The sequence below is a fragment of the Bufo gargarizans genome, chromosome 9 (genome assembly GCF_014858855.1).
Source record: "Bufo gargarizans isolate SCDJY-AF-19 chromosome 9, ASM1485885v1, whole genome shotgun sequence".
Lineage (NCBI taxonomy): Eukaryota > Metazoa > Chordata > Amphibia > Anura > Bufonidae > Bufo > Bufo gargarizans.
In genome coordinates this window covers 159,511,114-159,526,316 of record NC_058088.1, presented here as the reverse complement: position 1 = coordinate 159,526,316, position 15,203 = coordinate 159,511,114, and positions in this window count along the sequence as shown.

Genomic DNA, 15,203 nt, shown 5'->3' with positions numbered 1-15,203 from the left:
GAATGAGGTTGTTCATCCCGTAGTCCTGGCAGTTGACAAATAACGTGGCCTCCTCAAAGGGCCTGGGCAAACCGCAGATGTCACGCATGAGCTGCCACTGGCTGACATCTAAGTTACACAGGGGAGTACTCCTGTCCACTTGGATCATCAAGAAATCGTTTATGGCCTTTCTCTGTTCGTATAGGTCAGTCAAACATATGGAGGGTGGAATTTTAACGGTGGAAACTTCGCATATCAGCCTATATTGGGGGATGCTGTTCTGCCGCTGCAGCTCAAGGAGGGTGTGCTTGCGGTGTATGAGTGGCTGAAGTGCATTCAAAGGTTCCTGGCCATTTTTAGGATGTCTTGTAGATGGGTGGAAGACTTCAGGAACCGCTTGACAACCAGATTGCACACCTGAGCCATACAGGGAGCATGGCTCAGTCCTCCTTGCAGCACCGACACCAGGATTCGATTTCTTGATGAAGGACACAGAGCAGTGCCTCCCCTGTGTGACTCAGTTCGCCCAGGCAAACGTGGTGCAGAACAGCGTGACACCGCCGTGCCCTGCACATGTGGTATGCTGGAGGGGCACTGTGAATTGTCCCTGCAGTGGAGGCTGAGGACATGGTGGATCTTAATGCTTCAGCATATCAAGATATTTTGACCAATTGTATGATTCCAGATTTGTGGGAACAGTTTGGGGAAGGCTCTTTTCTGTGCCAGCATGACTGTGTCCCATTGCACAAGGCAAGGTCCATAAAGGTATGGTTGGGAGAGCTTGGTGTGGAAGAGCCCTGACCTCAACCCCATCTAACACTTTTGGGATGAAGCAGAATGGAGACAGACCCAGTTATCCAACATCAGAGTCTGATCTTACAAATGCCCTTCTGGATGAATAAGCAAAAATTCCCACAGACACAATCCAAAATCCTGTAGAAAGCCTTCCCAGACGAGTGAAAGAGGCTTTAGTTGCTACAGGGGAACCAACTCCATTTTAATGAATTAGGATTTAGAATGGGAGGTCCTAAAAACTCCTGTAGATGTAATGTGCAGGTGTCAGTATTCATATACTGTATCTTTATTTCCTTCACTTTAGAAACCCTAGTGCATGTTTTGTGATACAATGAAAAGTACCGTAATCGCCGCAGAACTTGGAACATGTGTACATACCCTTAGCATGCTGCCCCACTTTGTTATACAGAAGTCTGTAGGAAAATGTCGGACAAATTGTGTCAAACTCTTTGACACAACCCCCCCAACCCCACAAAAAAAATAAAAAATTATATATATATATATATATATATATATATACACATACACACACACACTCACCTAAAGAATTATTAGGAACACCATACTAATACGGTGTTGGACCCCCTTTTGCCTTCAGAACTGCCTTAATTTTACGTGGCATTGATTCAACAAGGTGCTGATAGCATTCTTTAGAAATGTTGGCCCATATTGATAGGATAGCATCTTGCAGTTGATGGAGATTTGAGGGATTCACATTCAGGGCACGAAGCTCCCGTTCCACCACATCCCAAAGATGCTCTATTGGGTTGAGATCTGGTGACTGTGGGGGCCATTTTAGTACAGTGAACTCATTGTCATGTTCAAGAAACCAATTTGAAATGATTTGAGCTTTGTGACATGGTGCATTATCCTGCTGGAAGTAGCCATCAGAGGATGGGTACATGGTGGTCATGAAGGGATGGACATGGTCAGAAACAATGCTCAGGTAGCCCGTGGCATTTAAACGATGGCCAATTGGCACTAAGTGGCCTAAAGTGTGCCCAGAAAACAACATTGCTTACCGGTAATTGTTTTTCTCGATACCCATGACGGCACCCCATGCGACCAGGGACCTCCCATCCGGGACAGGAAACCTGAGAAGATAAAAGGTTCACACCCCCACCAAGCACCAGTGATAGTAATAAACAGTACTCCGGAGGTGAATACACGTAAGAAAGAAAGAGAGAGAGAGAGATCCAATATGGTACATTATATCTCTACAATACTCAAGAGAGAACTCTCAGAAACCTATAGGCAGTAGCGGGCTACTCCGCATATAACCTAATAAGGGGGAACTAAGCCCATTAGCTCCCTTTTTTTTTTTTTTTTTTTTTTTTTTTATATATATATATATAGAGAAGGGAAAATTTTGGGGGTGCCGTCATGGGTATCGAGAAAAACAATTACCGGTAAGCAATGTTGTTTTCCCCTCACCCATGACGGCACCCCATGCGAGATAGACTATTAATGAGAAACTAGGGGGGGACAACCGCCTGAAGCACCTTCCTACCAAAGGCGGAATCCGTATGAAGTTGGAGCCTGTAATGCTTCAAAAAAGTATGTTGAGAGCTCCAAGTTGCTGCTCTACAAATTTGAGCCAGGGAGGCATCCGCCTTCTCGGCCCAGGACGTAGCTACCGCTCGGGTGGAGTGGGCTCCGAACCCCGAAGGGGGCGAGAGACCCTGCGCTAAATAGGCTTCGGAAATGGCCCTTTTCACCCATCTAGCAATAACTGCCGTGGATACTTTCCGCCCCTTATTCCTACCCCAAAACTGAATAAGGAGGTTTTCTTCCAACCTCCAAGCCGAGGTAGACTCTAAATAGGCAAGCAGACATCTTTTGACGTCCAGGCAATGATACTCCCTTTCTAAACTATTAGAGGGATTAGGGCAAAAGGATGGAAGGATAACATCCTGACTTCTATGGAAGTCCGAAACCACCTTTGGCTGGAAGGACGGGAGAGGCCTAATAATAACCTTGTCATCCAAGACCTGGGTATAAGGAGGAAAGGCCGAGAAAGCTTGTATCTCTGAGATTCTCCTAGCTGAAGTAATGGCCAGTAAAAAGGACATCTTAAAGGAGAGCATGTCTATGGGTATGTCAGACAAGGGCTCAAAAGGTTTCTGTGACAGGGCCGTCAAGACCGTGTTTAGGTCCCAAGGAGGGGACAAGGGTCTTATCGAAGGGCGGATCCTGGAAGCTGCTGACAGAAACCTTTTAATCCAAGGGTGCAGGGCCAACTGGGAATCGAAGAAGTAACTCAAGGCTGCCACATGTACTCTTAGGGTGGAAGCCCTAAGCTGCAGGTAATTTGGAAGAAGGTCTCAGATTCAAGTAGGGTCCATATTAAAATCGCTTCTTTATTTGGACATCATACAGACATGACAGACTGCCACACAGTACAACAGATTGGCGTTGACGCGTTTCGGGTACTGAGACCCTTAGTCGTTACGACGCGTCAACGCCAATCTGTTGTACTGTGTGGCAGTCTGTCATGTCTGTATGATGTCCAAATAAAGAAGCGATTTTAATATGGACCCTACTTGAATCTGAGACCTTCTTCCAAATTACCTGCAGCTTGCGACGGGGTCACTCCCCTAGAGTTTCAGAATCGGGATTATACTTACTGGGAGGTGAGCTGGATTTAAGTTTTTCTCTCTGGAAGCCCTAAGCCCCTTATCCAAGCCAGCTTGTAGAAAGTCTAGGACCCTAGAGACATTTGGAGGAGAGAAGGGGTCAGGACTGATCCCTAAAAAGGAGGAAAAGACTTCCCAAATCTTATTATATTTTCTGGCTGTGGTGGCTTTCCTACTTCCCAACATAGTGGATACTACAGATTGGGACAGACCCCAGCCTAACCAAATCTCCCTCTCAGCCTCCATGCTGCCAGATGCAAAATCTCTGGATTGGGATGCAGGATCGGGCCCTGATATAATAGATCCTCCCGAGGGGGCAGTATCCAAGGGGGGGCTATTGCTAGGTCTAGGAGGCTGGAGTACCAGGACCTTTTCGGCCACACTGGGGCCACTAGGGTAATTGTCGTTTTCTCCCTCTGGACTTTTTTCAGAACCTGCGGGATTAGGGAAAAAGGAGGGAAGGCGTAACCCTCCTCCTGAGACCAGTTCTGTGCCAAACCGTCCAAAGCTGTTGGATCGTCCAGACGATTTATGGAGAAGAACCTTTCCACTTTCCTGTTCTTCCTGGAGGCAAACAGGTCGACCGTGGGGAGGCCGAATTTCTGCGTTACCTGGGAGAAGACCTCTGGGTTTAGGCACCAGTCTCCCTGTTTTAGCTGGGTGCGACTCAGAAAATCGGCTACTATGTTCTCTTTTCCTTTTATGTGGACTGCCGACAGAGATAGATGTTTCTGTTCCGCTAACTGAAAGATCTGGTGACAGAGTGTTGCCAGAGAAGGTACCCTTGTTCCGCCTTGATGGTTGATGTACGCCACTGTAGTTAAGTTGTCCGAGTATAAAATTATGTTCCTGAAGGATATGTCCGGAGCTATCGCTCTTAGGGCCATCTCTACTGCTTTTAATTCTTTGAAGTTTGAGGTGGCTTTCCTGGTTTTCAAATCCCACCTCCCTTGCCAACCTTTGTTCTCCGAGTGGGCCCCCCAACCCCACAGGCTGGCATCCGTTGTTAATACTATCGGATCCTGAAAGGACCATGGTACTCCAGCTGAGAGATTCTCTGTCACAGTCCACCAAAGGAGAGACACTCTCGCCTCTGCGGATAAGTGGAAAATCCGGTCCAACGACTGCTTGCGGCCGTCCCATTGGCACAGGATGCATGATTGTAGCTTCCTTGTGTGGGCCTGCGCATATAGGACTGCTGGAAAGGTTGCTGTCAGGTGGCCCAGCACCGCCATTGCCCTCCTGAACGAGCAGAGGTAGGATCTGAAAAGATCCCAAACATGCTCCCTGATGGAGAATATCCTGGCGGACGGGAGGAAGGACTTTTCTACTCGGGAGTCTAACAGGATGCCTAAAAATACACAGTTCTGAGATGGTGTTAGGCAAGACTTTACCCAATTTATTTTCCAGCCCAAGCTCTTTAACAGGGCGCAGGAAACTTCGATGTTTTGGACCAGGCCTTCCTTGGTCTGGGAAATAAACAGGAAGTCGTCTAAATATGGCAGCACCGGAACCCCTGACAACCTTAGAAAGGAGACAACTTCCGCAATCACCTTGGTGAAGATTCTGGGGGCATGAGAAACCCCAAACGGCAGGGCTCTGTATTGCAGGTGCAGACATTCCCCCTGAACCCAGACTGCTGTCCTCAAATATTTTTGGGAGGACACATGAATTGGCACGTGGTAGTACGCGTCCTCTAAGTCCAGAGTCGCCATCCAGCAATTCTTTGATAGGAGATCTATGGCCGATCTTATGGTCTCCATACGACATTTTTTGTAGCTGAGGAATCTGTTTAACTTCTTCAGGTTTAGGATTACCCGGAAGGAGCCGTTGGGTTTTTTCACTAAAAAAAGAGGGGAGTAAAACCCCCTGCCCTTCTCTGCCTGCGGAACCGGGACAACCACCCCTTTTTGCAGAAGCAGCAGGATCTCTGACTCTAAGGCTTGTCTTTTGACTAGATCCTTGGGGTAATCTGTCAGAATGAACGAATCCCGGGGATGGGACAGGAGCTCCAGCCGGAACCCCTCTCCAATCCCTCCCAAGATCCAGCCGTTCTTGGTTATGTTTTTCCAGGCTGGGAGAAAGAGAGACAATCTTCCCCCTACCTGTAACGATCGGCAGGGTGGTTCCATCTGCAGCACAGCGACTCCTCCCACTGGGCGGAGCTACCCCATATAAGCCCTGTGGCAGCTATGCACAGTGTTCCACTAATTTGGAGTGTGCACCGTGCATACTGCTACAGAAGCCTCCCTCATAGGCATTGGATCCGGACCCCGGAACCCCTGGGAACCTTATTTCCTCACTCCGCTAACCTCCCTGGCAATCCGGGACGCTACTGAGGACTCTACCAAACCGCAAGTATAATGAATTCAGTGGCTGAATATAACCTGGACTATCAGTACCTTCCAACTAAGCAATAATATTCAAGGCACTCTGTTCTCTGTATAACTTATGCAAGTGAGGTGTGTGTTATGGAAAACAAGATTCATGGACTATAACTGTTGCCTACATCAAAATGAATTACTACATCCACCTGTAGGGCGTATGGCATCTCGCCGCTAATAATACATTCAGAGCAGGGAACAGGTGTATGATGTCAGGATCCCTAACTCTCCGCTCAGTTGTTTGAGAGAGCCGCCTGGGAATCCACTACTGAACCTGATCTATAACCTCACTTTCCTTCTGGGTCTTGGGCACTGGTTAATGCAACACGATTCCGCAGTTGAGATCCTCGCAAAACAGCTCGGTGCATTACATATTAGTGGAACCTCAATGGATCCAGCGGAACTAGCACGACACATCGTCATCCTCTCACAAAAGGTTGAGAACCTCTCAGAGGATGTTCAGAACCTGCAACTAGAGAACCAGACATTGCGAGACCTTGTCGCACAGAACACAAACCCCCCAAGGGAGGGACCTGAGCCAATGGTCAGTCCTCCGGAACTATTCTCAGGCGATCGCAAGCAGTTCCGAGATTTCATTAATGCTTCCAAATTAATGTTTGAGCTTCGTCCTAGGACCTACCCTACTGACCGGATAAAAGTCCTCACTATGATCTCCTTTCTTAGGGGGGAGCCCAGAGCCTGGGCAAATACCTACTTGGAGAGGGAGGACCCCGTCCTAGACAACTACCACCAATTTCTTACTATCATGGCCCTCTTGTATGAAGACCATAGCAAGCAGCTGACGGCGGAATCCGCCATCAGGAGCATTAAACAAGGCAGACGACCTGTTGAGGATTTTATCGCGGAATATACGCGGTGGGCTCGGGAGACTGAGTGGAACGATCTCAGTCTTAGGAACCAGTTCCGTCTCGGCCTTTCCGAAGCACTGAAGGATGAGTTGGCAAGAGGTGACATGCCCCTCACCCTAGGAGATCTTATGCAACGTGTCACCATCCTCGACAGGCGGCTCCGTGAACGCAGAGCAGAGCGGTCCTATGGATATCTACCTCCCAGTAGACAAACCGAGATGCATCCTCCTGAAGAAAAGATGGAGATAGCTGCCCTCAGGGGCCCTCTAACAGAAAGAGAGAAAACCAGAAGACGCAACCTGAATCTCTGCCTATATTGCTCTTCCGAAGGCCATGGGGTAGAAGATTGCCCGGTAATACGGAAGAAGTCCGAAGGTAAGCGATACTCTCTATGTAAAATCGTAGATCCCCAGATCAGAACCCCGGGTTACTTATACACCTCTCTTACTCTACAGTGGGACCAAAATCGTCTTACCGTTGACGCAATGGTGGATACAGGATCCTGCGGAAATTTTATCGATACGCTGTTGATTAAGCGAAATAAAATTCCATTGATCAAAAAGAATTCCCCGTTGTCCGTGAGTTTTATTGACGGTACTACTTCGGCCTCAGGCCCAGTTCAAAACCAAACCTTACCTATAATGGTGACCTGTGAAAACAACCACACTGAATTTATGTCCTTTGACATTATACCCTCCCCTCTATTCCCTATCATACTAGGACTACCTTGGTTAAAACTACATAGACCAACACTACTATGGGACCAAGGAAGGGTACGGTTAGATTCGGGGTATTGCCAGGAGACCTGTTATCCTACAAATTCCATACTACTGGTTGGCGGCACCCAGGTACCAGACCACTACCAGGATTTCGCCGACGTGCTCAGTTCAAAGAATGCAGAGATGCTTCCGCCTCACAGGACATACGACTGTCCCATAGATCTACTTCCAGGAAGTGAAATACCTAAGGGGAGAATCTACCCATTGGCGAAACCTGAGCTAGACCACCTCAAACAGTATCTAGAGGAAAACCTGAAAAAGGGATTCATTAGGGCCTCTACTTCACCCGCAGGATCGGGAATGTTCTTTGTTCGGAACAAGGATTCCAGCCTCCGTCCTATCATCGACTATAGAGCCCTAAATAAAGTGACGGTAAAGAACAGGTACCCACTGCCTCTCATTAACGAACTGATTGAACGTCTCAGCACTGCCACTGTCTATACCAAACTGGACCTTAGAGGAGCTTATAACTTGATAAGGATCAGAAAAGGAGACGAGTGGAAAACCGCTTTTCGCACCCGTTACGGACTCTTTGAATACCATGTGATGCCGTTCGGACTGTGCAATGCACCTGCAACATTCCAAAATTTTATAAATGATATTTTTCGAGATCTACTGGATGTTTGTGTCATTGTCTACCTCGATGACATATTGGTTTATTCAGACAACATCCAAGACCATAGAAGACACGTGCGTTGGGTATTAGCACGTTTGAGAGCCCATCGCCTGTACGCAAAATTCGAGAAATGCGTATTTGATACGACTACACTACCGTTCCTGGGTTACATCATCTCCCCCCAGGGGATTCAGATGGACCAGTCAAAGATTGAATGTATACAAAATTGGCCCACTCCAGGATCCAGAAAGGCACTTCAAAGGTTTTTGGGGTTCGCTAATTTCTACAGGAAATTCATCAAGAATTACGCTGCAACTACAAAACCGCTCACCACACTTACAAGCATCCACACGAGGTTCATATGGAAAAGAGAAGCTCAGGAAGCATTCAAACTACTGAAGGACAGGTTTACATCCGCTCCCATTCTCACCATACCTGACCCTAACAACTTGTACGTCCTCGAAGTGGATGCTTCCCAACATGCTGTAGGAGCTGTCTTATCTCAACGTTCATCATTAATGACGCCCCTACATCCGGTAGGGTTTTTCTCCCGGACACTCAATCCGGCCGAGGTTAACTACCCCATAGGGGAAAAGGAACTTCTGGCAATAAAAAACGCGTTGGAAAATTGGAGACATATATTGGAAGGCTCGACACACCCAATCACCATATACTCAGACCACCGCAACCTCCAATACCTAAAGACCGGTAAGACATTATCCTCTCGGCAAGTGAGGTGGAGTTTCTTCTTCGACCGCTTCGATTTCCAAATCACATACAGACCCGGCTCAAAAAACGGAAAGGCAGACGCGCTCTCGTTTGAATGATCCCCATCCAGGGGCAGAATTCCCTTCGTGGGTAATTCCACCAAAAAAAATTTGCGCCACTGTAGTTCTACGACAAAGACTCAAGGACTGCTTAACCCTAAATGAAAACGATCTACCTCCAGGACTCCGTAAGGATGATGAAGGCTGCTATTATAAGAGAAATCATCTTTACATACCACCAAACGTTACAACACAAGTAATTCAACTATGCCATGATACTCCCATGTCGGGTCATCCGGGCATCTCCAAAACCGTGGATTTAGTCCGCAGATATTACTGGTGGCCCAACATGATACAGGAAATTGAGGACTACGTCGCCTCATGTGAGATTTGTGCCACCTGCAAACATGAGCGTAAGCAACCTTACGGCCTACTAATGAATCTCCCGATACCCTCTAGACCCTGGGAGTGGGTATCACTGGATTTTATAGTTGATCTTCCCCCCTCACAAGGTCATAATACCGTACTTGTTGTTGTTGATCTACTAACAAAAATGGCACATTTTGTGGCCCTGAAAAAATTACCATCTTCAAAGGAGACTGCTGAGGTTTTTGTGACTAACATCGTCCGTCTACATGGAGTGCCTACTAAACTGATATCGGACAGAGGCTCACAATTCATCTCCAAGTTCTGGAAGGCTCTTTGTGGGAAACTCCAGATAGACCATCGGATGTCCAGTGCATACCACCCGCAGACAAACGGACAAACTGAGAGAGTAAACCAATGCCTCGAGCAGTACCTTCGCTGTCACTGCTCATACCTCCAGGACGACTGGGAGCGCCTGCTTCCTCTCGCGGAATTCTCTTATAATAATTCCAAAAGTGCCTCCACTCTTCACTCTCCATTTTTCTCGAACTACGGTTTTCACCCTTCTCCTCTCACTCCGATGAGTATCCCTACTAACGTGCCAGCTACTGAAGATTACATCTCCACATTACAGAAGACCCTCAAGGAGCTTAAAGAAAACCTTATCCGAGCTAGAGATCGACAAAAATGTTATTATGATCGACGCAGGAGGCCGAGTCCCCCATATCAAGCAGGGGACTCCGTCTGGCTCTCCACCAAAAACCTCCGCTTGGGTACTCCTTCTAAAAAATTGGGGAAACAGTTCCTGGGACCATTCCGTATCGAGAAGGTCGTCAACCCCAACACGATGAAACTCATTCTACCTCCTCGTTTTCAGGTACACCCCACCTTTCACGTATCTTTGCTGAAGCCTTTTCGTCCTAACCCTTTCCCGGGCAGGAACCCTGCCCCGTCACCTCCGGTCATTGTCCAAGGTGATGAAGAGTTCGAGGTTGAGGAGCTCTTGGATTCCAGAAGGAGGAGGGGGAGACTCCAGTACCTCATACGATGGAAGGGTTATGGTCCCCAAGATGATTCCTGGGAGGAGGCCGTTGATGTCCACGCTCCAAAATTGCAAAGGGAGTTTCACCGCAGGTTCCCCGACCGGCCCTCCCCTTCTAGGGTACCCCGGAGGGGTTCCCTTGGGAGGGGGGTACTGTAACGATCGGCAGGGTGGTTCCATCTGCAGCACAGCGACTCCTCCCACTGGGCGGAGCTACCCCATATAAGCCCTGTGGCAGCTATGCACAGTGTTCCACTAATTTGGAGTGTGCACCGTGCATACTGCTACAGAAGCCTCCCTCATAGGCATTGGATCCGGACCCCGGAACCCCTGGGAACCTTATTTCCTCACTCCGCTAACCTCCCTGGCAATCCGGGACGCTACTGAGGACTCTACCAAACCGCAAATATAATGAATTCAGTGGCTGAATATAACCTGGACTATCAGTACCTTCCAACTAAGCAATAATATTCAAGGCACTCTGTTCTCTGTATAACTTATGCAAGTGAGGTGTGTGTTATGGAAAACAAGATTCATGGACTATAACTGTTGCCTACATCAAAATGAATTACTACATCCACCTGTAGGGCGTATGGCATCTCGCCGCTAATAATACATTCAGAGCAGGGAACAGGTGTATGATGTCAGGATCCCTAACTCTCCGCTCAGTTGTTTGAGAGAGCCGCCTGGGAATCCACTACTGAACCTGATCTATAACCTCACTTTCCTTCTGGGTCTTGGGCACTGGTTAATGCAACACGATTCCGCAGTTGAGATCCTCGCAAAACAGCTCGGTGCATTACACTACCTGGGGTTCGGCGTCATTGCTTATCTTTGGGTCTTGTATCCTGGGATTTAAAAAGGAAACGTCCGGATTTCTTAGGAAATTTATCCTTTTCCCTTCTATCATACTGCCTACCCTTTTGCCTTTTACCTTGGTATCTGCGAAAAAAGGGAGGGCGTTGAGGAGCTGGAAAACCCTTATTTTTGTCTGAGGCCTTTTCAAGTATATCGTCGAGGGAAGATCCAAAGAGCCTGTCACCCTCACAGGGGATAGAGCATAACCTAGCCTTAGAACCCTGATCAGCTTTCCAGGACTTCAGCCAAATAACTCTTCTAGCCGCATTGGACATAGCGGATGATCTGGCTGAGAACCTAACTATATCCGTGGAGGCATCGGCTAAAAAATCGACGGCCTTAAAAAATGTGGGAAGGGAGGCCAAAACCTCTTCTCTTGGCTTCTTCTCACTGAGATGCTGTTCTAGCTGTTCCAGCCAGATATGCAGTGACCTAGAGACCCATGACGCTGCAACCGCTGGTCTCAAGCAGGTAGAGGATGATTCCCAGGCCTTTTTCAAGTAAAAGTCCGCTTTTTTATCCAGAGGATCAGACAGGCTACCTAGATCATCAAACGGTAGCGCAGATTTTTTAGCAATCTTCGCCACCGGAGCGTCAACCGTAGGGGCCTTGTCCCAACAGGCTGCTACTTTCTCATCAAAAGGATATTTCCTTTTAACGGAGCTTGGGATAAAAAACTTCCTATCAGGATTCTTCCATTCTTTTTTAATTAATGCCTGAACGTTCTCGTGAATGGAAAAAACCCTCTGCTTTCTGGGACCTAACCCCTGAAAGGCAATATCTGCTGTCGACTTAGCCTGTTTCGCCTCTTCTAACTGCATAGTTGCTCTGACTGCTTTAAGGAGGTTTTGGGTATCCTCGGGTGAGAAATAGGAACCCCCTGTTTCTTCCTCTGCTGACGAAGCAGCGTCATTAGAGAGTAACTGGCCTGCTTCTCTCTCCTCCACGTCAGACTGGTCTATATCCGAATCCCTAATATCCGGAGATTTTTCCGGAGACCGCGGGCGATTTTTACTCAAGGATTTTAAGGAGGCTTTCACCTCAGATCTTATTAAAGATCGCATATTCCTAGAAAGGCTCTGGGATTCCTCCACCACCAATTTATCGATGCATGGGGTGCATAACGGTTTAGAATAGGAGGAAGCTAGGGGGGCCTTACATCCTGCACACTCCTTATGCTTCGTCTTAGAGGCCGCTTTTTTGGGGGTCTTTGCCACCTACACAAATCAAGCAGATAACACCCCATTAGTAAGAAAAAGGTACATCTCACCAAAGATCCTTTTCTTTTAGCCCCCACTCCTCAGGACTAGTACCGGACTCGCGGGCCTTGAGGGTTCCAGGGGTTCGGCACGTCCGTCTGCAGGCTCTGACATCCTTGCTGGAACCAAGAGCTTCTTCAGCACCACACTGTGTGCCACATCAGCCGGCTGGGTTCCCCCCCTTTGTCCCATTTATATTTTAAGGACGCGCCGGGGCACACATCAGCGCTGAACCCGACTTCCGGGTCGAGCCCCGCCCCCCCGCGTCAGAGGGCGCGCATGCGCAGACGCCCCCTCCGACGCCGACAGGAAGACGGGCAACCCCGGAAGTAAGGAGGGAAGCCGCCTGAACACGGCCATAGCGGCTCCCTCAGGCCAGCGCCGGGATGTGGGGGAAGGAGCCCAGACTTACAGGCAGCAGCCCCGGAGAGCATAACGCCACCTGGGGGAGGCCACCCACCGGATAAGAACCTGGGCCTCCCCCCGACTGCAGGTGAGAACCGACGTGAAGTCTTCCCAGGGACTTCCTATCCGGAGGACAGGAAACCTGAACTGGTGCTTGGTGGGGGTGTGAACCTTTTATCTTCTCAGGTTTCCTGTCCCGGATGGGAGGTCCCTGGTCGCATGGGGTGCCGTCATGGGTGAGGGGAAAACATCCACCACCAGCCTGCACAGTGGTAACAAGGCATGATGGATACATGTTCTCATTCTGTTTACGCCAAATTCAGACTCTACCATTTGAATGTCTCAACAGAAATCAAGACCCATCAGACCAGGCAACATTTTTCCAGTCTTCAACAGTCCAATTTTGGTGAGCTCGTGCAAATTGTAGCCTCTTTTTCCCATTTGCAGTGGAGATGAGTGGTACCCAGTTGGGGTCTTCTGCTGTTGTAGCCCACCTTTCCTTCCCATTCTGACATTCAGTTTGGAGTTCAGGAGATTGTCTTGACCAGGACCACAACCCTACATGCATTGAAGCAACTGCCATGTGATTGGTTGACTAGATAATCGCATTAATGAGAAATAGAACAGGTGTTCCTAATAATTCTTTAGGTGAGTGTATATGGTGTTTTCATTTTACTACTGGACAAAAAGTTACATCTGTATATGGCTTTTTTTTTCTGCAAAAGGCAAACAGAAAAATGCTGCATTGTATATTGTGAAATCACCCCTTTTCTGTACTATTACGCACTTTGAGCTCATAACAGCGTTCTACTGCAGAATTCAATTAGAATGGCAATTCAGAGTAGATTGAAAATGTGAAAAATGATATATTATCCTGAGATATGATTTTCTGATGTTCCAGGACTAAAGTTTGAGGCTGAGGTTGAAGCAGTGGGGGAACCGGGTCACCATTTTTCAGCAGCAACATGGGTAGGTAACATGGTATCTGGATTAGGGTGGGACTAGTGGCTTGCAGTTATTATATGCCATCTTTATGAGTGGTATTGCACTGTCCATTTATACCCTACAGCATCCATTGTTTGGACGCTGTGAATAAGAGCTAGGTAGTTGTTCAATACTAGGGAACAGCAATTGCACCCGCAACTACTCCAATATTCACAGCTTCTGTCAATTGTCTGTTACCTGCTGTATATGGTCACATTATCCCCCATTGTGATTCTCCACATTGTAGAGCCCTTTTGTGGCCCCCTCTCCATGTTCTGTCCCTTTTGAGTCTCACCTGTAATGATCATGTGATTTATATTGAATAAAATGAGATTTTTTTACCTTGTCAAATCCTTGCTCTCTTTTTGTACAAGTTGTAGTAGGTTGGGGGGTGAGGTTTGGTTTTTGGGTTATTGTAGGCTCTAAGAGATTCTGATGTCCCAGCTTTCTGTGCAGTGTTGTGATGAGGACGTTCCATGGATCTAAATATGACACTATCTACTTCCAACCTGATGCGCACAGTGGTAAATATGGATGAATTTAAAGGGCTTGTACAGGATTAGAAAAACACAGCCGCTTTTTTATTCCAGAAAAAGCACCACATCTGCGTCTGGTAGTCCTTGCAGCTCAGCTCCCCTGAAGTGAATGTGGTTGTGCTGCAATACCACAAACTGCACTATACTGTATGTAGAAGGAAAAAAAAAAAAAACGGTCATGTTTTTCTAGTCCTGGATAACCCCTTTATGATTTGGGATCACATATCCCAGAATTTATAAACACATCATCACACTGGTGAAGTTTCAGCGTAGAACTTCAAAAACATGAATACACACTGCAAGTGCTATGGGGGTCATTTTATACGCTGGTCTTAAAGGGGTTGTGCAGGCCATACATATTGATGACCTATGCTCAGGATAGGTCATCAATCTGATTGGTGGTGGTCGGACACCCAGCACCCTTGCTGATCCGCAGTTTGAAGAGGAGGTGGCACTCCATGTGAGCGATGCTTCCTCTTCATTACACTACATGTCGTCTCCCCTGTAGCAGCGGCGTACTGTACTTGCACCATTCAAGTGAATGGAGCAAGTACTTGCCATTACACTGCATTTCAGAGATGACTGGCAGTGTAATGAAGAGGAAGCAGCTCTTGCACAGAGCCCCGCCTCCTCTCAAACAGCCGCGGGGGTGTCGGGTGTTAGATCCCGCCAATCAGATATCGATGACCTATCCTGAGGATGTCACCAATATGTACAGCCTGCACAACCCCTTTAATCTCTGCACCACTGGCACAATTATTGAGAGATGCAGACCGAAGCACCTGTGCCAGAACAAGAAGCAGACGTAGATGTCATGTATAATTGAAGACACTTTTCTAGTGTAAAATTCTAATAAAGTGAGCCATGCCACCGAGGCACAGCCCTGAAATGTTCTATTTTTAAAAAAGTGGCAAAGGTAGCTCAAACC